The 24,886-nt window shown below is 39.6% G+C and overlaps 1 protein-coding gene across 3 annotated transcripts in view; it reads right to left on the bottom strand.

The window, feature by feature from the left end:
* The window catches only part of ARHGEF26 (Rho guanine nucleotide exchange factor 26), a 129,537-nt gene that overhangs the window by 72,129 nt on the left and 32,522 nt on the right, over positions 1-24,886 (bottom strand). The window lies entirely within an intron of this gene.

Genomic DNA, 24,886 nt, shown 5'->3' with positions numbered 1-24,886 from the left:
CTAGGCAAGGCACAGACACACTTGGCAAAAACACAAAAGGCACTGTGTTTATCTGTAGAACGCCCTGTAGCAGGCTGAATCATGGCCCCCAAGGATGTCCATGTCCTGTGAATATGTTCTCTTACACGGTAAAAATGACTTTGCAGATATGATTAAGGATCCTGAGGGGGAAGTCCTCCTGAATTATCCAGGTAGGCCCAATGTAATGTGAAGGGTCCCTCTAAGCAGAGGACAGGAAGATCAGGATCAGAGAGAAGATGTAAGGATGGAAGCAGAAATCAAAGAGAAAAACAATAAACACAATGCACTTAGCTTTAGAGATGGAAGAAAGGGGCATACGCCAAGGTATGCAGGTGGCCTCCAGGAGCTGGGAAAGGCTCAGAAACAGATTATCCTCTGAATGGATAAAGAAGATGTGGTATGTATATACAATGGAGTATTATTCGACAACCAAAAAGAATGAAACCTTGCCACTTGCAACTACGTGGATGAAACTCAAGGGTATTATGCTAAACAAAATTAGTCAGAGAAAGACAAATATCATATGACTTCACACATATGAGGAATTTAAGATACAAAACAGGCGAACATAAGGGAAGGGAAGCAAACATAATATAAACAGGGAGAGGGACAAAAACGTAAGACACTCTTCAATATGGATAACAAACAGAGGGTTACTGGAGGGGTTGTTGGGGGGCGGGGATGGGCCAAATGGGTAAGGGGCATTAAGGAATCTACTCTCGAAATCATTGTTGCACTATACGCTAACTTGGATGTAAATTAAAAATAAATAAAAAGTAAAAAAAAAAAAAAAAAAGCACAGATTATCCTCTAGAGCCTCCAGAAGGAACTATCCCTGGTGATACCTCGACTTGAGAAAAAAGTTGTGTTGTTTTAAACCACTAAGTTTGCAGTAATATGCTACAGCAGCAATAGGAAATTAATATATCCCCTTAATCCTTTTGGAATCTGTCATCTAACCTCTGTTCCTTCACTGTCCAATATCTAATGTCCACTATCTGTAAGGTCACTGTCCAATATCTAATATCCACTATCTGTAAGGAGGCCCCTGGATTATTCATGAGCCTGACTTTAGAGGTTCATCAATTCCAGAAAGCAGAAGGTTCAAGACCCAGCTCCCTCTCCTATTCGTTCATTCCACAATTACTTAACTGAACACCTACTATGTGCCAGGCTCTATTTTAGGCACACAGAACACACAGCCCAGGGCAATTCCAACAAAAATCTCCACCTCGATAGCACTTACAGTCTAGTTCCTAGGGGGTGAGCCATCCCTGCTCTGCTCCTTCAGGGCCCTCCTGGAGGACTATACAAACAACTGTTAGCACCACTGATGAAAAACAAAACAAAACACTGTCTTTTTAAGGTCCTCCAAAAGACACTTCAAAAGGTAAGAGATTTTCGTATTAGGTAACCACCAGAAAGGAGGAGGGAGATGGGGAAGTGAGGGAATGGTAGGAGCAGAGATGGGAACTCACAGCTTGTGCCCAGGGAAGGTGGTGGTGGACCTCAGGGTTTGTTAATGGTAGACTTTCAGAGGAGTCAATGACACAAAGGAGTTTAGGAACCACTGGCTTTATGTAATGACAACAGCTCACATAGAAAGATACACAGAAATTGGGAAATCACTAGAAGATGAAATTTTAGATGTAGCTTGAGCCGAGGCTGTGAATAACTTGGGAGTCCTTGGTAAGCAGTTTCAATACCTTAAGTAACAGAGGACTATGGAGACTGCTTATATTTTAGGCAAGTAACCAGGAGGTAGCAGGGTAAAGAACAGGATGTAGAGCTGAAGACTCAACTGTGGTGTGAAGAAGCAAGGAGGCCATCCACAGTCTACACACATAATCCACTTAGGAGAAGAGAAGCCTGGCCGTTCCTCAAAATGTCTGAGAGTTCCCATATCACCCAGCAATCCCCCTCCTAGGTATATACCCAAGAGAAAGGAAAACATATGTTCACACAAAAGCCTGCACCCAAATGTTCATGGGCAGCATAATTTATAATGGCAAATAGGAGAAACAGCCCAATGTCGACCAACTAACAAATGGCTCAATAACATCCAGTATATCCATATGATGGGATATTACTCTGCAACAGGAAAGTACTGACACATGCTACAACATGGATGAACCTTGAACATGTTACGCCAGGTGAAAGAAGCCAGTCACAGAAGATCATATATTATGTGATTTCATTAATACGAAGTGTCCAGAATAGTCAAATTCACAGAAACAGAAAGTGGATTCATGGCTGTTCTGGAGATGGGGAAGTGTGGGGGGAAATGGGGAATGAGCGCTAATGGATACAGCCTTTCTTTTTGAGAAAAGCTCAGAGAGCTTTGCTCAGCCTGTGAATACACTAAAACCACCAAATTATACAACTTAAACAGATTATTTGTATGGCGTATGAATTATTCTTTCAATAAAAAGGACAGCAGCTGGGAAATGGACAGAAGGAAGGGGTCAAAGCTGCTATCTGTTAATTGTGTTCATGCATGGAGCGTGCTCTTTTCCTACTTTCCCAGACAGTGATTCTGTATGTGTTTCATCTCTTGTCAAATGATTCTTACTAAAAGTTCCAGGACTTAAACAATATAAGCAAGCTGTCCTGGCTGAGGCAGGGCCAGAAGGCCCAGAGTCCAGTTGTTTGGCTTCCATGACACCCAACTGGCCAACCCCAAAGTGCCTTCCGGAAATTCCAGGCCCCACAACAACACAATCTGAAACCACTCCACAGACCCAAAGGGCTGAGAGATGTGGGAGTATTAAACATCTTTGTAGGCTCAGTGAGAGGGAATCTAGCCCAAACCTCGCTAGCCACACCGGGGAACTGGAGACAGTACGGGCACACCAAATCAGCCCTGCCCCCCTGCATTGGCCTCTGACCCAAACAACAACTGTTAACCTTTTGCTCCCTTACCATACAAGATTCCCTAGTGAGAGAGAATAATGGTTTCATTTATAGAAAGCTAAGAAAGGTTTGCTTTTACAACCTCCCGTAAGACCTGCAGAGAGGTCCAATGATGGCAGTTTAGTCTAGAAGAGTCAAAATGTTCCAAAAATTTAACCTAGCATTTGACCACAACCAAGATGCTTATTACCTTTAATAATGATAAATTTCGGATTACAAAACACATTATCTATTCCTTGAGGGAAATTTCTACAGTAGATGTACCTCTCAAGTCCACATGTGATGCTGCCAGTAATTTATAAACCATGCACAGTCACATTTCACCAGTTTGTGTGCACCCCCTCCTTCTCTTATTTCCCTACCAAAACTTTGGCCCCAAAACACACGTCTTCTGCAATGGTATTTTTCCTCTTCATGATGCACCCCCCCCACCATCCCCTCCTTTTTTTACCCTGCTTCAATCCACTTTTAAGAACCTACCCAAATCCCTTCTAAAAAATCTGGCCCTTTCATCCCCTTCTAAACCATCAATGGGAGCCAGCTGTCCAAACCAAATCTCTAACTGTTGGCTTCTCACCACAAAACTCCTTCTAAGAAAAGCCCATGGATGCACACCTCTTCTTGGTTCCTTCCCATCCACCTGCCTGAGACACTTTACAAAGCCAGCCTATATGCCCGCACCCACCTACCTACTGTAGAAGGACAAAGCCATGGCAGAATCTTCTTCCGTTGCTTGCTAACAATGCTCATGCAAGATCACCACAACTCTGTCATTCGCCAGAATACGCAGTGGCTAGACTGTAGAGAGGTAACCACGCAAGTCTGCAGGGAGTTTGTCATGTTCCGGTCTTCTTTTTTCTTTATTGGCATCTTAATAGCTATAGTGGAAACTCCTGCATAAAGCTTAATCTGGACTTTGGCCAATATACACAGGCACTTGCATTTGATCAATTTAGCATCAAAGAGTAGCTCCCAACCACACTCTCCATCCTCACTTTCTGCAAAAGCAGAGCCAGCTCTCAGCTAGTCGTAGGCGTTTGAGAAGGACTAAAGAGACCGCCTACTGTAGTTTACTCAAGGGAGAGCTGCACTGTGATCCCTTTGTAGGGTGATGGTCTCCACTTCGAAGGAATGCGAGAGGCTACTACGCCAGTGGGAGGGAAGGATGTGCTACTGGACAGCAGGACTACAGGATCCAGGTCCTGCTGCGGCACACGACTGATCAATCACTCAAGTTGTCAGCAGCTTCTCTAGTTTTCGTAGTCCATCTGAAACTGAAGAGGGCTTGGCACTAGTGGTAGCAAGGCCAATGTGAGTTTCAACTACAGAATTATCATCTGCTAGATCTTGTATAGGGCTTTACAGCTTCCAAGTGCTTTTATACCTTCCATTCAACAGTAGTCCTTATTCTAAGGGCTTTCCTTAGAACTCATTAGAGCTATACAAAATAAATACCCACCAGCCTCTTTCTAAAACAAAACTTAACCAAACAGACAGTAGAAAAAAAAAATTTGGCAAACTAGAAAACCATAATTAATCTATAGAGAATTGTTCCATGAGAAGTGGTCCCTGAAACAAAAAAATCTTTTGGAGGTTTTATGATTATTATGAATCAGCAATAAACTAAATACACGATGATGAATTGACTATGTTATCTCTAGGAATTTTCCAAGAACTCAAGACTTTTGTAAAATGTCATTTCATTAAGGCTTGCTTTACTTTTACAAATTTTTAGGTCTCTGTATATTAATTCCTTATACGTTTTTGTTCTTGTTGTTTAAGGTTAGATTGAAGAGAGTCGCCTGGGTGGCTCAGTTGGTTAAGTGTCCGACTCTTAATTTTGGCTCAGGTCATGATCTCACGGTTTGTGAGTTTGAACCCTTCGCTGGGCTCTGCACTGACAGTGTGAGACCTGGTTGGGATGCTGTCTCCCTCTCTGTGCCCTTCCCGTGCTTGCTCTGTAACTGTCTCTCAAAAATAAATACTTAAAAAAAAAAAAAAAAAAAAAAAAAAAGGTTAGCTTGAAGATAAATAAGAGGAAAAAAAAAAGATGGAAGTATTTTATTGCCTTGGAAAGTTAATAGACACATGAATCAATGCCTGCCCTTCTCTGACAGTCAAAATGGCCTTACGATCCGCAGCTTTCCCACTGCAAGTTCTCAGTGACAACCAACCTTGGCTCAAATGGTTTGATTTAAGTGTAGCTGCAGGTGCAGAGACAGAGGCCAAAAAATCTAACCACCACCTTTCATAGAGACACCTTTTAAACAGGATGAAAGTGATGCCATCACTGTTTCTTAGACGTTCAAAACCCGAACTTTACCCTTGACTTTATGATACAGGGTAGTAAAATTCAGGTTTTAAAAAAGTAGACACTGAAAGCATTCTAGGTAGGAGCCCCTACACCGGAATATCGTGATTTGCATACAGAGGGCATTTTCACTACATCTAGGACCTCCAGAGATTCAACATAACATAATCATCTCCCTCATCTATTTTCTCTGTTTATACAAGATATATTTCTCTTATCAACGTATTTTCTAATTTTAACTATTTCTCAGTTTTCTGTAGTTGCCTTATCTTCTTACCAGACTAACACCTAGGAATCAACTCGTTTAACTTTTTAAATCAGACAAAATTCAATTGTGTATTGAAAATATACAAGAAAGGGGCGCCTGGGTGGCGCAGTCGGTTAAGCGTCCGACTTCAGCCAGGTCACGATCTCGCGGTCCGTGAGTTCGAGCCCCGCCTTCAGGCTCTGGGCTGATGGCTCGGAGCCTGGAGCCTGTTTCCGATTCTGTGTCTCCCTCTCTCTCTCTGCCCCTCCCCCATTCATGCTCCGTCTCTCTCTGTCCCAAAAATAAATAAAAAAGCGTTGAAAAAAAAATTTAAAAAAAAAAAAAAAAAAAAGAAAATATACAAGAAAGGCGAAAGGCACTATTTTTACTTCTATGTTAGTACCATATAAAAGGCAAATCTATCTGATGCTTTAGCTGCTCTATTATCAAAAAACTGACAGGGTAGTATAATTTAACCAAGTGCCCATTTAATTTTAACAGACTGAGAAAATAAAGATAAGCATGTGTTATTGAAACTTATACAAGTGTATTTTCTTAATGCCTCAAATTACATACTATTAACCATTAGTCAGATATGAACTTGAAATTCTTTATGCTTAATTTCCCTAAGTCCTGGTGACAGCAGGCACCCTAACACATTAAAACACATTTTCCCTTCCTCTGTCCTCCAACACCGCTAAATTTATAGAGGTCTCTGAGGAACTCCAAGACTGTGACTTGTGTGACACGAGCGCAAGGCCAATTGATCTTATCAGGCTAATTTAAACCAAATGATCAACAAAATGTGCATTAGAGCTCTCAGATGGGTGGCTGATGGGTTGAAACTGCCCTACACATGTGTATTTAAAAAATCTGAATTAACTCCCAACGTTTAAAAATCAAGAGACTGCACCCACCCATTCTAATTTCCCACTTTTCTTGAAATATCAGATCACAACACAGAGTTCAAACTCCCCCAACAGTCACAGTGGCTGGAACTGCACTCACACCTCTTTACAGCGACCACCCCCGCCCCCCAGCACCAGAACCATCCTGTACCCATCCTGCTTCACTCAGCTATGTGATCTGGCTGCCAAGGCAGGCATTTGAATTTGTCCCCCTTTAGAGAGGGCTCTGAGATCAGGTTTGGGTCTGAATTCTGGCTTATCACTTAGTATCTGAGTATTTACCACTCTAGCAATTTATTTAGCCTCTCCGTCATCTGCTAAAAAGGATATAATACTATCTCCCGCAGAGATTGTGGCAAGGGTTAAATAAAGCACAAAATACACAAAGGATTTAGCACAGCACCTGGCACACGGGGCTGCTTAAATGGTGGCAGGTGTTATCACCAAATGACAAAGCACCAAAGGTTACTTGACAAGATGTAATTTCCATCCAAGTCAAATCACTATTTCCACCTCCTCAAATTTATGTATAATTAGAAGCTAAATGAGTTTTAGGATTCATTAAACTTCTGCTTCCATTTGTCAGGAACCTGTAAGGCCAAACTCCACATATGTAGAAAAAATAAAAACCTCTGCAACTTTTCATTCAATTCCTAAGAAAAGCAACATACTGTTCATCAGGAATAGTTTCATACACACATCAATGGTTCCTCAATAACAGAAAAAAAAAAAAAAGTTTTTATCAACCTATAAAATATTATTTCAACTCTGAGGAAGAATTAATTGCTGAAGTTAACATCAAATTTAACAAGTATATGGTTATAAAATGTTTGTCCTTCATTATCAAGGCTTTGGAGTTTGCAAATTGCTATAGGTGATATCTCCGTGAGAACTATAATTAATCAAGAACATTTACACTTTGATTACAGAAGGAATAAAGGAAGACAAATTATACTCAACCATCTCCTCATAATCTTAATGCAATCTTGGAGAGCAAAAATCAGTGCAAAAGTCTTGTCAACTTATATTCATAACCTGAGCCAGAAGAAAGTAGATGAGAAGCTAAGTCCAATTATTTATAACATGCTGGCAAAAGTCCAAGGCAGGACCATAGTTAAATGTTAGAGGGGCTGGGGAAGGAGGGAAAAAGAATCCATGGAAACTTTACTAATAAATTCTCTTGCAATGGCATATTTAGGTATTAACAGCACCTGGCTGAACACATGACATTCTGATGATAAGTAAACTGTGCTGTAAAGCCTTAACAATTTTTCAAATGTTGATTTTGGCTACTGCCTATCTGAAAATTGGTCCAAACATGGGCTCAATTAAGATCCTTATGAGCACTTTGCTTTAAAGTCAATAGTAGTAAAGCACAGCCTAACGCTTACACCCTATGCCAACACGTGAAAACCAGGTACCTTATTGGTGCAATAGATGTTGTTATAAAGCTAGTATTTTTGTAAATCAAATCACACAAACAAAAAACCCTGCATGGTTCATTTGGTAAAAAGGCAATTTGGGGATGGAAATGCTGCCACTGAGAAGATTTCCGTTCTATTAAGTCTAATCTTAGACCAACCATTCTTTAAACACCTATCTCCGCCTTCAGCAAACAAATGAAACCAGGAAGAAACACCTACATCCGACTGTCCCAGTAAAACTTCAACAAAAGCATCTTGCCTTTTTGAGTGAAGCACTCAATCCTTCCTTTTTCCGATTAGCAGGAATACCAATTACCCCAATCACCCTTTGAAGGCCCAAGACTAATGGGTTCTGAAGGTGCATCCTTTATACACTGATCACACAGTGAAGTGAACCTACAGCAACTGCTTCTGGTGCAGAACTCTGCAACCTACAGACACAGTACAAAATATGGATCCTCCAAAAAAAAAACCTTCCACCTTGTGGAATCCTTTTAACTTTTTTTTTTTTTAATGTTTATTTTTGAGAGAGAAAGAGAGAGCATGGGGGAGGGGCAGAGAGAGAGGGAGGATCTGAAGGAGGCTCTGTGCTGACAGCTGATGCAGGGCTTGAACTTACAAACCATGAGAACACGTCCTGAGCCAAAGTTAGACACGTAACTGACTGAGCCACCCAGGAGCCCCTAAAGTAATTCTTAAGGTATACTGATTTGTTTCCCCTATCAACACAGAAAGAAAACAAAAAGCAAGCTAGATACCACTTGGCTTCTAGCCACACCATTCCCCTAGGTCTCCTTCAACCCCGTCCCCACCACCATCAGCTGCTCCTTCTCAGCCTCCTTTGCTGGCCCTTCTCCCATAATCCCAGTCTCTTAGTGTTGGAAAGTCCCAGGGCTTCGTGCTTGGCATTCACTCCTGCATCTCCATCCTTTCTGGAGAAACCTCACCCAACATCCTTGCCTGAAATCCCATCTAAATACCAACCCCTCCCAAACATGTTTCAAGCCATCAAACTGCCAAATCTAGACTTAGATACCCAACTGCCTGCTCAGCACTGGCTCCCTAGGGCATGTGAGAAAAATAACCACTTAAAAACTCAACACTACAATTAATGCCAAAACTATGGAGAGAGTAAAAAGATCAGTGGTTGCCATGGGCTTGGGCAGAGGGAGGGGATGAATAGACAGAACACAGAGGATTTCTGGGGCAGTGAAACTAACCTGTATGATACTATCATGGTGGATACGTGTCATTATACATTTGTCAAAACCCACAGATTGTACAACACCAAGAAGGAACTCTACTGTAACCTAGGATTTTTGGTGAAATGATGTGTCAGCATGGGTTTGATGATCACAAGTGTATCACTCTGGTGAAAGGTGTTGATAGCAAAGGAGGCTGTGCTTGTGGGAGATCAGGGAATAAGTGGGCAATCTGTATTTTCCACTCAATTTTGCTGTAACCTGAAACTGTTCTAAAAAATAAAGTATATTGAAACATCAGTGAATGAGCCAAATGAAGAGACACCTAAAAGTGTATCACTTAATCTGTTCCTGGGTATCAGGGTGTATTCACAGCATCCTAGCTAGAAAAGTATACAATGCTTTTTTTAAAGATCTCCAGAGGGAGGAAGGTCCTCATCACCCTTTAGTAGCAGTGACATCAGCCAAGAGTTTACACTTACCTCCATCAGTGGAGTCCATAGACACTCTGTCTCTTCTCACGTGGTTTGAAGTTAAGACGAGTTTTATGGGAGCTTCTTAACCAACCCTGATCTCTTAGATCCCTTGACCAGTAGTGTTTTCCACAAGTCCTTCCTGGCTACTGGAGGAAGAGCTGACCAGTGGTAAAGACATAACTCACTAACCAGAACCACACTCCAGACTACTCTTTTTTATAGAGCAGGAAGCAAAATGAGTAAAAGCCACACACCTGCCACATCTGAATATTCAACCTGTTCCCCTTCATTTCATCTTTTCCTAGCTGCCCTCCAAAACTAGGGGAAGGGAGATTTCAACTTAGCTCTTGAAGAGGAAAAAGAAGATAATCATCCCAACCTGTATTTACAGAAGTAGCCACTAATTAGGTATTATCAGATAATGAAGAATCATCCTCACAGCTGGTGAACATCAACACATAATTTATTCCCCAAATTGGGATACCTTTTGAGAGTGAAATGGGGCAATTAATAATCCCACCTGTACAAATGAAATCATCCTGGGCAGATGAGAATGTGCAATTACCCTAATAATTTAAAGAACACTTACCGAATACCACCAACTATTCCAACTGCTTTTCATGTATTGACTAATTTAATTTCCACAACAACCCAAGAAAATAGGTACTGTTATTTCCATTTTTATGTACGTGCATACTGAGGCACAAAGATGTTAAAAAGCTTGCCCAGGGTTACACAGGACATGCAGGAGAAAGGGATTAGACCCCAGGCAGACTGATGACACTCTTGGTTAGTCACCATGCCATACTGTAACACTACTTTAGCAACATTCTAGAAGTCTCCATTTTTACAGGATTTTAGAATTAGAAGCATTTTAGAAGCAATTAAATCTTAATCACAGTTTTTCACAGTCCTGAATTATTTCATTACTGGGCAATTTCCTTTCTCTTACATCCAACTGAAATTACTCCTGATATACCTTAGGGTGGAATGAGAAAAGATGAACCCAACTAGAGCAAGCAAGGAGGTGGCCACTTAAGTTTTGTATGTATTGATGATTCTCATTACTTATGGTAGTTATGTTCTATAAAGTTACTGCAAACACTGAATTAGCGAATACTGAACCAGTGCTCCTAGTGGAAATACGGGGTTAGCTTTCTATAAGCCTCTCATCACAGCATTTTCATCAACTAATCAATATATAACCTTATTTTATGTATGCCTCTGTTTAAGGATGTTTCCTTTAATATTATTAATTCCCTAGCATTGAACTTGTGGCCAACAACACTACAACTCATGCCTGACAAAGCTTATCAAACACAGACATTTCTCCATAAGGCACAGAACAGCCTTCTTGCACCTAGAAACTCCAGATAGCACTTCAGCACTGTATCTTTCGGGGGCCATTTTAAAGAGCAAGATCACCAACCAAAAAGGCCACAAAAATGTGAAAAATGTGGCATTAAGTAGACTGCGTGTCTGAACGACTGCAAAAGCACAGCAAGTATTAATTCTGGGCTACAAATAAATTTGAGTGAGTAGGCAATTCGCAAATATGGAATCCACAAATAAAGAGTATCAACTGTACACATCACTCACAAACTTCCTGTAGCAGCATAAGTACAGAAACTTCAACACTGACAGGCAAATTTGAGCGCAAGTCCCCACTCAAATACCCACTGGTTGGGTGACTGTGGGTAACTCACCTCCCTCTGAGCCACCTTTTTCTGATCTATAAAGTAATCATGGGGGCGCCTGGGTGGCTCAGTCGGTTAAGCATCCGACTTCAGCTCAGGTCACGATCTCGCGGTCCGTGAGTTCGAGCCCCGCATCGGGCTCTGGGCTGAAGGCTCAGAGCCTGCAGCCTGCTTCCGATTCCGTCTCCCTCTCTCTCTGCCCCTCCCCCGTTCATGCTCTGTCTCTCTCTGTCTCAAAAATAAATAAACGTTAAAAAAAAATAAAAATTAAAAAAAAAAGTAATCATGCCTAAACCTTCTCTTCTTTGGGTCAAATAATAGCAATTTTAATAACTTTGTATCTTGAGTTTTACTTTACATTTCTAACCGTTTTTCACACAGCCAAGGCCCCGTATTTCTCATATGCTATGGAGTCGAGCTAAATAGAAGAACCTGGTTCTGATCTAACTGAAGCAAACGAAGTGGGATAGGCATACTGACTCTTCTCAGGGAGCGTAAATTTAAACTCCAATGAGAGAAAAAAGGATGCAGAATAGTGTATAGTCAGCATGCTAGTTCTTAAGAAAAGAGAGACAACAAGAAACCATTCGTATTTGCCTATACTTACATAAAGAAATGCTGGCAGAAAGGGTGCCTGGGTGGCTCAGTCGGTTAAGCTTCCAACTTTTGATGTCAATTCAGGTCATGATCTCACAGTGAGGTTGGTGGGTTCGAGCCCCGCATCTGGCTCCACGCTGACAGTGTGGAGCCTGCTTGAGATTCTCTCTCTCTCTCTCTCTCTCTCTCTCTCTCTCTCTGCGCCCCTCCCTCACTCACTCTCTCACACTCTCTCTCTCTGAAAATAAATAAACTTTAAAATTTTACAAAGAGGGGCGCCTGGGTGGCTCAGTCCGTTAAGCGTCTGACTTTGGCTCAGGTCATGATCTTGCGGTCCTTGAGTTTGAGCCCTGTGTCGGGCTCTGTGCTGACAGCTCAGAGCCTGGAGCCTGTTTCAGATTCTGTGCCTCCCTATCTCTCTCTGACCCTTCCCCTGTCCATGCTCTGTCTCTCTCTGTCTCAATAATAAACATTAAAAAAAAATTTTTTTTAATAAATAAATAAAATAAAAATAAAAATTTACAAAGAAATGCTGGTAGGAGAAACAAGACATATTTCATGGTAAAAGAGTGTGGGGGTAACAGGGTCAATGCGAATAGGAGGGTGAGCAAGGCATCTCAGTGCACAAGTCTATACCATTGATACTGTTTGCACTTTAAGCCATGTAAATACATAACTTACTAAGAACACAATGAAATATCCTTTCTTGTAAAATTAGGAATCAAGCAAGGGTCAGACTTAGCTCTGATTCTAATCAGCTGTGGGACCCAGGGGGACTAGAAGTTACAGAATGGGATAGATGGCCTCTAATCTGCCCCCTCTATCCTACACATGCATGGAAATAGTTTATTAAACACAAAACAAAGTAAAAGTGTTAACCAAGCTCGGCTGTACCACAGCGATTACCAGGAGAAACAAATTAATAGAAAGTGGGCTAGATCTTAGTCAAGCTAATTATCTAACAAGACAGGTTTCACAATTTCTATTTCCTATTTTAAATAAATTATCTGACAGTTTAAAAAACAAAATCGTAATCATGAGTTACAGAAATTTTAACAAAACTAAACATTATCTAAGAACATGACATAAAAGGAGTTTCTAGTAAAACAGAAATCTGATGACTTTTCCTTAAGCTAGATAAACTGACAATATCCAAATCCCCCATATTTATAAATCACTCAGAGGTAAGGAAGGCAAAGAATTATGTATTCAAACTAAAAGCACATTTAGTATTTTGAACTGTGATAGATATAACCCAGGCTCTGTTTTTCTTTAAATAAAAATCTTCATACTATAGTTAAATGATCAATTTATTACATTACAAAACGTTGGTTTACTAAGCCCTATTCTATATATACCAATTGCCCATTTAATGAAGTTAGTTGCAAATATAAAGTAATTAACATATGACTAGTATGTTCATATATATGACTGTATAGTTCAAGACTAAGTTAAATTATATTTGAATTAAAAAATCTATTAAACTAAACTATTAAATAGCAGTAACCTTATGAGATCAATCTAGTAAGACAGCATAAGGAAGGAAGAATAACTAAGGGTTAAGAGTGACTTCCCTGTTTCCCCAGGCTGTGCTGAGGTCCTGCTTTGAGGGGTACCCCATTTCTCAGGTACCTGTTCCCTGTGTGCTTATCCCAACAGATCACCAGGACAGAAACTATGCCTGTCCTATTCAGTATTATATTTCCAATGCCTAGCACATTGCCTGGTACATAGCAGGTACTCTATAAATTATGCTTAAAAAAAAAAAACAAAAAAAACCTCACCCTAAAATATTTTATCAAAGAGGAAGATGTAATGCTCAAAAATCTCATATTCACAAAAATGACTATTTCCCTAAGAAATTAATTCCATAAGTCATGTGGAACAATTCATTCAAAATAGGAGGAAAAAAAAACAAACAGGGGAAACCCTGGCTTACTGGGGAGTACAGGAAGAGGGAAAAAAAAACATACTTAATCTTATTCTTCATTTGAGAATCTGGCTATTTGACTAAAAGGAAATAAATAGGTACTGGTGCAGAACAGTGTGTAAGGTAAGCTATCGTCACATAAAAAATATCATACTTGTACATGCAGAGAGCATCGCTGGAAGCTATACAACAAACCAGTTGTACTGGGGGACTGACTTCTCACTGCACACCCTTTGGCAGAATTTGAATTTTTTACCACATATATCTATTATTTTGAGTGGTGAAGGGCAGGACCTCTCACCCACTATTTCTCGTATTATAACAGAGTAGCCTCCTCCAGATGATCAATATCTAGCCAGCCTTGACGAGGAAAAAGCATGCATTTCAAATGGATCAAAGCAGTTCTAGACAAATTAAACCTTTACTTTGTCACGCTTTGCCTAATTGAATTCCAGGCTCATTAAAAGAAATACTGCCACTAAGATAATCAAAATGTTATGCCACGTTGTCCTCAGACATGGTGTTCAACAGTTTGCAGAGGAAAGGAACAGGCAGTTATGCTTTTAGAGCCCTCTGCCCCATCTGTTTTTCATAGCTTGGATGTTGACTCTCAGAAAACTGTTTTCATATATTATCTTATTAGCAGGTTATTCACATCTTTACTTCTTCCAGCCAATCTTTCCCACATTAAAAAAAAAAAAAAAAAAAAAAAAAAAAACTGGCCATGTGTACAGCTACATTTTTCCATACAATCCCCTAAAGGCTTTTACCACTTACCACATCCAGGCCCTAATGTAAGTCAGACTGTGAGCCTAAGGTAATGTTTGCAAAGCCCACCCTCATGAGCCTCACGAGACCAGCTTTCATGAATTCATACACCATGGGGAGAATATACTGTCTAGCAAAAGCACTGGTATAAATAAGTAATTCTCCAGCGTGAGTTGGTGAGAACAGACTCCTAAGTGGACAAGCACCTCAGGGCCCCAGTTTTAGACTCCTTAGTCTGATAAACATTAGCTCCATGCTGACGGAAAACTCACTTTGCAGCTAACATGTGGAAGGATGAAGTGATCCGCTTACAGACGAGATTAGGATTCCTTGCTCTAGTCTCAGGAGAGACAAGTGTGATCAGTAAGAATTAGACTTCAAAATTAAGAATCAGTTGATGCCAAGAAAGTCTGCAATAAAACAGACAAAAGCAAGCCAAAGTTTCTCCAGCCTGAACATCTGAGCTTCCAAACACACGGGGTCTTCAAAGAGTCCAGAAGAATATGTTTTATTCAACAATATGTGGAGGCAGAGTGTTTTAAGTTTAGATCATTACACGTTCCCCCTTCTCTAACCATTGGAAAGGATACTTAATGTGCAAAAAAGCAGAACCACCCTTAGTGTAAACTGTTCGGAAATATTAGTAAAATGACATCCTGACCTCTATAGCTATTAATAAATTGGTTAACTGATACTCCGATATTCTGAATTAATAAAGCTATATTCTGATCACAAAAGTAGTCTCGTGTTAGTAAACTGGATATTGGCCAGAAGACTGAAAAAGAAAAATAAAGGGATAGGCAAGGGCCCAAATAAAGGCATTTAATACAGCGATCCCTATGGTTGGCATAAACACAAATAAGCCAAACCAACTCTTCCCTGATATTTAATGTGGCTTAAAACCTGAAAAACATACATTCCCAGATGACTCCACCAGATGCTCCAAAAATTAGACATAAAGCAGCTAAATCTGTGATAACAGATTAAAAAAAAAAAAATAGTCCTCCTGATGATCTTTAACTTAACGCTACTTACTGAAATCTGAGAGAATAATTTCATGGCTTTAATCATTTCTGCTCCCTTTTCAATAGAATAGACTCAACTAAAATTTCAACTTGTGAAAGTGGCTATAAAGATGTCCTGGAGGGGCACCTGGGTGGCTCATTCAGTTGAGCGTCCGCCTTCAGTTCTGGTCATGATCTCACAGCGTGTGAGTTTGAGCCCCGCATGGGCTCACTGCTGACAATTCAGAGCCCACTTCAGAGCCTCTATCGCCCTCTCTCTGCCCCACCCCTGCTCATATTCTCTTCTCAAAAAATTAATAAAAACATTAAAAAAAAAAGATGTCCTGGAAAACATCTTATTCCTAGCATATGTTTCAAAGATATCTACACACACACACACACAAACACATACATACATATGTGTAACGAAGTGTTGTGCATCAAACATACACAAGATGCAAGAGAATCAGAAGTAGGAGTTCCAGAACAGGACAACTTCAGCAGATAAACACAAACACTGCCATTGTGCCCTGTTCTGGTTGTTCATATCACTCTTCTCTGCTAGAAAAGAAATTCCAATGAACTCTCGATACAGAGACAGTTTTCTTGCTACAAAGGGACCTTTGTTTGAAACCCCCACAAGTGACAAGGTCAATCTTAGCCAATCTTGACGTTTCTATGGAACCTTTCCACCAAATTTTTTTCCAAATTCAAATCATTTCCTGAAACCTTTTTGAAATCCAAAGAAAACACTGTATAGATAAAGTATCAGTTAGGTTCTTTAACAAATACCATTCATGATACACATTTTCCTCAAGATATTTTTCTACAAATATACTTGTAAAATCTAAAATCGCAAGGCTTGTGTGATTTAATCCCCATCCTTTAAAAAAACACACTAAGAATATGGTAATAATATACTGAATTAATATTTAAAACAGTATTAACCTGTCTTCTTAGCATATAGAAAGTGATTTCAGATTTTTTAATAAAATCATATGTTCACAGCTTTTACACAAAGCTGACATTTTAAAAATTAAACTATTTTTCTGCAAGGTTGCTCAGTATTTACATTACCACCTACGGGACAAAGAATTCTTTCATTTAAGTCCTAAGAAAGACTTGCAAACTCATTTTCTATGAAAGTTTACTCTGAAAACATCAGACTTTTCACAAAGAAGCAGCAAATAATCTGAATTTAGACAGCACTTTCCAAACATACATTCTCTTTTCCTCCCCACATCATTGTGAAAGTAGTTGAAGGACCTCAACAAAAACAATTTGAATGTTTTTTTTTAATTTTATTGAATAGTTGCATATTAGGGCTTCTGATAAGATATAAATTATAAGATTTTCATGATTAATTAGCTTATTTCTAGAGAACACAGTCAACACTTCAACCATGGAGCCACATTCAGCCATATTCAGAGACTGCCAAGGATAAAGCTACTGGACAGTTATCCCTGAGGGAACGATGATCATGGGGAAATAACAAGATGATGTCTACGATGTGCCATGCACGGAGCAGTGTCAAAACACTAAATGCTCTTTGCTTTTAAGTTCTCCACATTCTAAGAGGTCAAAGACATGCAAATAGGAGATAAGCATCTAATCACTCTCTACAACTAGCGCCAAAAGTGATGTATACCAAAAAGAGCAAATCCTAACTATTTTCCAGATGGGCAATCCCTAGTAGATGCCCTACACTGAAACCATAACTGTGCTTAAAATGTATGTGTAGTTCTGAAAAAGTGGTCTAGGGGAATGCATTCTAAAGAAGAAAAAAAAAAATCACTAGTTTCCATTTCTTTTAAGTGAATGATCTTAAACCAATTCACATAATTTGGGTTTCAAGCTCCTGCAGTAAAGAAATGATGGTATTCCACAAGACTCTGTAAAGGATTAAATCAGATGAAATGAGTAAAGCACTGGAGAAACAAAATTGATGCCCAGGTGCTAATAATTAATGCACAGTGTTTAGAGGTAACATCTGACAATAAATGAGCAATAAGCAAGCTTAAAGGAGTTTGCTTTTGAAATTTAATTCGTCAACCATCTTCCTCGTGCTTAAATCAAGTGCTAGATTTAACTTGGCGAGATCACAAAGTTTACATTAAAATCTTTTCCATCGGCCAGAAAAACTGTGTGGTCCTGCTTGTTTAACTCAAAACTGGCAAGAGTCAAAAATCCATGTAATGGTTCAAAATCTACAGCTGTAAATGCAATGCAGATGAAATACTGCAACTACACCCCAGCCATTGTTTCTTTTTCCATAATTCTACTCTAGTTTAAGATTGATAACAGCTAATGACTGAGCCTGGTAACACTTCCATCTGTCCCAACCAAGATCCTGGTCCAAGTTTAAATCTCTGTGTGACAACTCAGAATCCACAGCTCTCGGACCTTGCAAAAGCAATGCAAAAAGGCAAAAAAGCGTGTAGTAGCCCCAACCATCTGCAAAAACCAACCAGGAGAATGGCCCAATTGGCAGCCGGAGCATGTTAGGGTGTGTTTTGAAAGAATGTTCCAAGGAATCCACTGCTTACAAGACAAACACAATGCTGAGAGGAAGCAAACAGCTCAGATTTTAGTCCTAACCTAAGTCAGAACTAACATGCTTTATGATCAAGGAAGAATCCATTTATTTTTACTTCATTCAATATCAAAATGAAGATGATTGTTATATGTTGTAAAACATGCCACGATCATCTTTAAGAAGAAACTCATGCAAACCATTGTGCCACAATCCATAAAACCTATTCTTTAACCTAGTCCTTAAACAATGACAGCAGAGGCAAATATAGAGAGAATATCATACAAAAGTCACTAAATAAGTAATTCAGAGACATTTCATAAACCAGATAGAGATGATCAAAATAACAGTACTAATATCAACAAAATCACTCCTACTTGAGTTTACCTAGTATCGCACCAAGTGTGATCCCCTTTAATTCTCATACCAACCCTATGAGGTTAGATAAGCTACGGTCCCCATTGGACAGAGGGAGAACTAAGATGTAGAGATAATAAGTATTTGCCAAGGGAAATAAGAGCAAAAATGAACTATTGGGACCTCATCAAGATAAAAAGCTTCTGCACAGTACAGGAAACAATCAACAAAACTAAAAGGCAACCAACGGAATGGGAGAAGATATTTGCAAATGAAATATCCAATAAAGGGTTAGTATCCAAAATCTACAAAGAACTTACCAAACTCAACATCCATGCAGAAATGGGCAGAAGACATGAATAGACACTTTTCCAAAGAAGACTTCCAGATGGCAAACAGACATATGAAAAGATGCTCAATATTGCTCATCATTCGGGAAACACCCATCAAAACTACACTGAGATACCACCTCACACCGGTCAGAGTGGCTGAAATTAACAACTCAGGAAACAACAGATGTTGGCAAGGATGTGGAGAAAGGGGAACCCTCTTGCACTGTTGGTGGGAATGTAAACTGGCACAGCCACTCTGGAAAACAGTATGGAGGTTCCTCAAAAAATTAAAAATAGAACTATAAGCCAGCAATTGCACTAGTAGGTATTTATATAAAGGAGTGCTGATTCATAGGGGCACATGTACCCCACAGTTTATAGCAGTGCTATCAACAATCGCCAAATTATGGAAAGAGTCCAAATGTCCATCAACTGATGAATGGATAAAGAAGATATGGTGTATGTGTGTATGTGTGTATGTATATATATATATACATATATACACATATATATATATATACATACACACATACACACAGTGGAATACTACTCAGTGGTGAAAAAGAATGAAATCTTGCCATCTGCAACAATGTGGATGGAACTGGAGGGTATTATGCTAAGTGAAATAAGCCAGTCAGAGGTTCTGGGGGTTCAATCTAATTCTTTCTTGGATTTCCTCACTACCAGTTTAGAGTTAACCTGTTCAAATTGCCTGAAATAGTTACTTGAGAGTCCATCTGTTTTCAGGTTCCAAAATATTGCTGTCATTGTCTCTTCTTTTTAAATTTTGGGGTTTTGTTTGGTTTTGGTTTTTTTGGTCTGCTTGTTTTATTTGCTTGTTTTTGATCCTTGGGGGTTTATGTTCTTGACTATTCTATCATTTTTGATGGAATTTCAGAAAGGAATGAACTTAAGGGCATACGTCTCCTCAGTCATCTTTAACTAGGTGGCATCAGTTACAAAGACTTACAAACTCTTCAGACCTCTCACTGCTTCTCCACAGCCTTCCCTGAAAGGACTGGGGCTATTATTCAGACACCTGTCATCCTTCTTCCCCTACTTGAAATGATACTTAAATAACTACTTATTTCTTGTACTATTACTTCAGACACTGGTTATTACTAAAAGCTGAACAATGTGGACTAAAATATCCATGCTATTGTAGAGTACTTGAGGTGAATTTCAAATCAACTTCTTTGTTTCCTTATCTCAGGACGGAAAAAGCCAAAGCATGTCATAAAAAGAAGCTTCTGAATGTCACTGTCTTTCAACTATCAGCTGAAGAAGTTGGATTTTAAAAAGAAAGATTTTTTGTTCCATGAAGATAAACAGGGAAGTTGCTTTATTTACCAAAGATTCTGTGGTAAACTTCTATGGAGGTAAAAAAAAAAAAAAAAAAAAAAAAAACATTTGCTGACCAAAAACAATGGCAATAGCCAATACTTCAGGTTCTACAACATAAAGAGTTCCATATTCTCTGGCCTAGTTAAACTTAATTATGTTTTCTTGTAAAATTTAGCTTTAGGGGCGCCTGAGTGGTTGAGCGTCCAACTTCGGTTCAGGTCATGATCTCAAGGTTCGTGGGTTCAAGCTCCACACTTCAGGTACTCTGTCCCTCTCGCCCTCTGCTTCTCAAAAATAAATAAACTTGAAAAATAAATAAATAAATAAATAAATAAATAAATAAATAAATAAAATAAAGTAAAATAAAATTTAGCTTTAAAAATTAGGAAGGATGAAATGCTAATATTAATACTATAAAAGTTTTTAAGGTTTACTGTTAATGCATTAAAGTTTAGAGTTTTTAATTACCAAATAGGAAACCGACTTTACAACACAGATATGCTACACCATTATTTGAGTAAAATGTCAACTTTTGGAACATAAAGTCATTTCACAAAATAATATTAAAGCATATATATTGAGAACAGTATTTAGTGTCCCCTGACATTTCAATTTTCATATAACCTGATTAAAATCAGGAAAAAGAATCTTCTAGAGAAGCAAGTGCTGGGTAAGTACTATTTTGTATGTTTATTATTTTTGTAAGTTACTCTTCCACACAAGGCAGAAACTGAAGAGTTTGGCATTAGCTGCTCATCATATCTTGGGAACAAATTCAGTTCCTCGGGACACGAAAGCACATTGATGGATATTTTTATTTTACTCTGTAAAATTGAAGATGGCATAGTTTTAGCTTTAAATTACTTCCTAAAGAAATGCCAATCTCTTAACTTTGGAATGTGAAAAAGAAAAGCAAGCATCTTGCAAAGTTCTTTAGCAGTATATTTTTATAGGTTACAAATAATAGTATATTCTATTATTGAAAAAATTTAAATCCATCACCTAGAAATTTATAATGAAAACTCAGCATTGGGAGTACAAACACATCATTTTATAAAACATCAAAACAAAGGCTCATCTACTTTTCATTTTGCAGAAATCCTTTTAACACAAAACACCTTACTTAGAGCATAGCATTTCTAAAGACAGCCATAGGGTTGACATTTAGTCTTTACTAAAGGCCATTTCTTTTCCTGAAAGTATGTCTTTTACCATCAATAGATCTTAAATGTAAAAGCAAGAATTAGATCATATTCTGCTGCAAATGTATGTAAATCAATCATCCTTGTAGGTCTTTTCCTATTAATGCAGAAATTATCTATAAATCATTCTAAATGGACATAGATACATGAAAGCATCTTTGGTCCTTAAAAGACAGGAGGCCCATGAATCCAGAGGGGTTTCACAAATCTGAGTCAGAAGGAAGTTAACACAGTTAAGGTAAAAGGCAGTAGGTCCAGAGCTGGGAGGTCAAAGGCTCTGCACTGGCATGGACCCAAAGGCATAAACTTAAAAGATTCAGCTCTAATCATCACCGAAGGAAAAGAAAAGAGGCATTTTCCTAGGAGGGGACAAATATAGGATCAGCAGGAGTCCAGCTACCTCCTCACACACACAATGCAAACAGTTGCCAGGCCAGAAAGGGTCACAGGAAGGCATTAAAGAGAAAGCCAAGGAGCCTGAGAAAGATCAGCGTCATTCTTATCCTATCTACTTCATTTCTGTCCCAAACCACAGGCTCCTTAAATGTTTTTGTGCCAAAATTCTGACACTGGCTTTCTTTTCCATTCTCTTTTACCCATGCATCTCAAGGAGGGCACACCTGGCATCTGGACGGGACAATTCATGAGTGTCTGGGTCAGTCCTACCAACAGTAGGGTGCCTGGCACTTCTGTCCCCACCTTCAAATGCCAGGAGAGTCTCCAAGTCACTGGGGCAATCAAAAATACGTTTCCAAATGCCCCTAGTAGGTAAATACAACCACTGCCACCACTTGAAAACCAACTGTTACAAGCTCCAGTATCTCACTTAAACCCACAGTGTGGAGAACTAACTCAAATCCACATCTCCAGTCAAGATTTTTCTGGAGTTCTAATCCGTTTTTCTCCTTTCAAGTTGACGTTCTCCCCTCATGCTCCACTGTCACTTCAAAACTGGTCCCAACTGAATTCCTTATCTCCCTCACTAAGCCCCAACCTATTTGCCTTATATCCTAGCTAATACAACCACTGTCCACAGTCAACCGGGCAGACACCTGTGGGAGGCAAACAAAACTCCTCTTTCTCACCAAGTCCTCAAGACTCCATGTTCCAAGTATCTCTCAAGTCCTTCTTCATAGAACCCCTCTGTTTCCCATCATGTCCAGCTGTATTACTGCAGTGGCCTCAAACCTTCCACCATCTTTACATTCTCTCTAATGCAAACACCATACTGTCATCTCCTGGGCCACCCTGGCCGTCCCCTACTGGATCACTCCATGTTTCCACACAGCCTTCAGGAAACTTTGAAAACTCTTCAGCTGGGCACACAAAGGCCTTCACCATCTGCTCTCACCCTCACCAGGGACCCTTCAGCCCATAACCTCCAGCGTGACCCAGGCCTATCCATTTCAGGGGCAGGGCCCTGCTCTATGATTCCTCCGCGCACACACTACAGATGTGCCACCAGCTACTGATGATCCTTGGAGACCAAGAGACACTGGGTGGATGCCAGCAGAAATGCTCTAGAACCCAGGCATCTTGCAGAATAGGAGGATCCACAAGTGATGACTGAAATGAGCAATTCTTTACAAAACAAAGAACTTAGTAGGGAAATGCCACTGATAAGCACTCACACCCAGAATCGGAATGATCTGCCTGCTTTCATATACATCTTCTTACACAGAAAGGCTTCTTAGTGTTTATCGGCAAGCAGTGAAGAACCTGAGCCACTATTGAATTCACAAAGCTTGTTCTGACTTCAACTCTAGCTACAATTTTTCATGGAAGTACAACAATGAAGATAGTCTTGATTATGCCACACTAAGCAACGCCATGCTTCATCAGTAATCACTAATTTGAACACCAGTCATTTGCTTTATTCAACATTTTATTTAGTATTTCCTTAGGACTGGAAACTCTTTCATGGGTAGCACATCAAGTAGTTATCACATTAAATTTTTTTTTTTTAATGTTTATTTTTGAGACAGAGAGAGACAGAGCATGAGTGGGGGAGGAGCAGAGAGAGAGGGAGACACAGAATCTGAAGCAGGCTCCAGGCTCTGAGCTGTCACCACAGAGCCCAACATGGGGCCTGAACTCATGAACCGTGAGATCATGACCTGAGCCAAAGTCAGATGCTCAACAGGCTGAGCCACCCAGGTGCCTGAGAAATGAAAACTTTTTAATGAAATTATAAAAGATTTCAATTTTTTAAAAGATTGAAATTAAAATCACAAAATTGTAATCTATAATTTAAACAAAATGACTTACTTATTTCATGATTAACCAGCTATAGATTTTTTTTTAATCCCCATTTAATAAATAAGAAATGAGGGGGGAAGGTTTAGCAACCTGTTTAAGGTTAACCAACTACCAAAAGGAAAGGCAACTGCTGGAGCCCAGGACCCTGGTGAACTACCTTGATAAGCAAGCAGTGCTTTGGGGGCCCAAAGAAGGTAAGGACCCAAAGCATCCTCTGCCCAAGAACTGTTGCTGTCTACAACAGAATTTACTAAAGGCTTTCTCTGGAGTCATTTATACACTGCAAGAAGCTGACTGATGCCCACACAAGTCAAAGCACAATTCCACAGAAGAATAAAAACATGCCACTGTGGTTTTCAGAAAACATATTCTCATTGAAATGATGACTTACATTTTATAGTTATCAAAACAGTATTAATTCTTGATAGCTGTGTATCTAAAACAGAGCTCTGGTTTTATAGATCAACCAAAATAGACGTTAAAATGAAGGAGACTCACTTGGAAATGTGAATACCTTTCAATTAGGGACACACCATCTAAGGCTCTTGTTCCGACTCTTCACTGAAGGAGAAAAGAGATGTCCCTTTCTCTTACCAAAACTGCTAAGACTACCAAGAGGACCAATGCGCTGAACACAAGCAACAACCCCACGTCTAAACAAGGATTTCCAAGCCGAGGTGCATGCCCCCACCCACACACCACGGGCCCACTGCCTCCTCAAAACACGTTCTTTTTAAGTATCCACATCAGTATCAAGATTACCAAGATCTTTTCCTGTGGCAGAATTTGGATTCTGAAGTTGTGTCACTTCCGTGAAATTTTGAAGATCTCATGGATCTGACCACAAACTCCAGCACTCTGAAGTAGCCTCAATTCATAGGCTTACGTGTTCAACATGAATGGTCAATCTTGTAAGTTCAAAAGGAAGATCTACTTGCACACAGTGAAGGTGCCAGTGGGCATGAGCACGTTATCATTACTGTCTGCTTGGCTCTACCCTAACGTGACAAATAAACAATGTCCAGATTTACAAGAATACTCCCTACCTAGGACAGATCCGGTTTTTGTGGGTACTAAAGCAGGTACAACACACAGGCACAAAAATTAGAAAAATAAATAGGCACGGGGCACCTGACTGGCTCAGTTGGTGAGGCATCTGACTCTTGATTTCGGCTCGGGTCATGATCTCACAGTTCGTGGGATTGAGCCCCGTATCGGGCTCTGTTCTGACACTGCAGAGCCTGCCTGGGATTCTTTCTCTGTCTCTTTCTCTCTCTGCCCCTCTCCCACTCTTTCTCTCAAAATAAATAAATAAACTTTTTTTTAATTTTTTTTTTAACGTTTATTTATTTTTTGAGACA

The sequence above is a fragment of the Neofelis nebulosa genome, chromosome 5, assembly GCF_028018385.1.
Source record: "Neofelis nebulosa isolate mNeoNeb1 chromosome 5, mNeoNeb1.pri, whole genome shotgun sequence".
NCBI classification, from domain to species: domain Eukaryota; kingdom Metazoa; phylum Chordata; class Mammalia; order Carnivora; family Felidae; genus Neofelis; species Neofelis nebulosa.
Note: the sequence above shows the minus strand (reverse complement) of the source record. Positions and strands in the feature narration are given on the sequence as shown.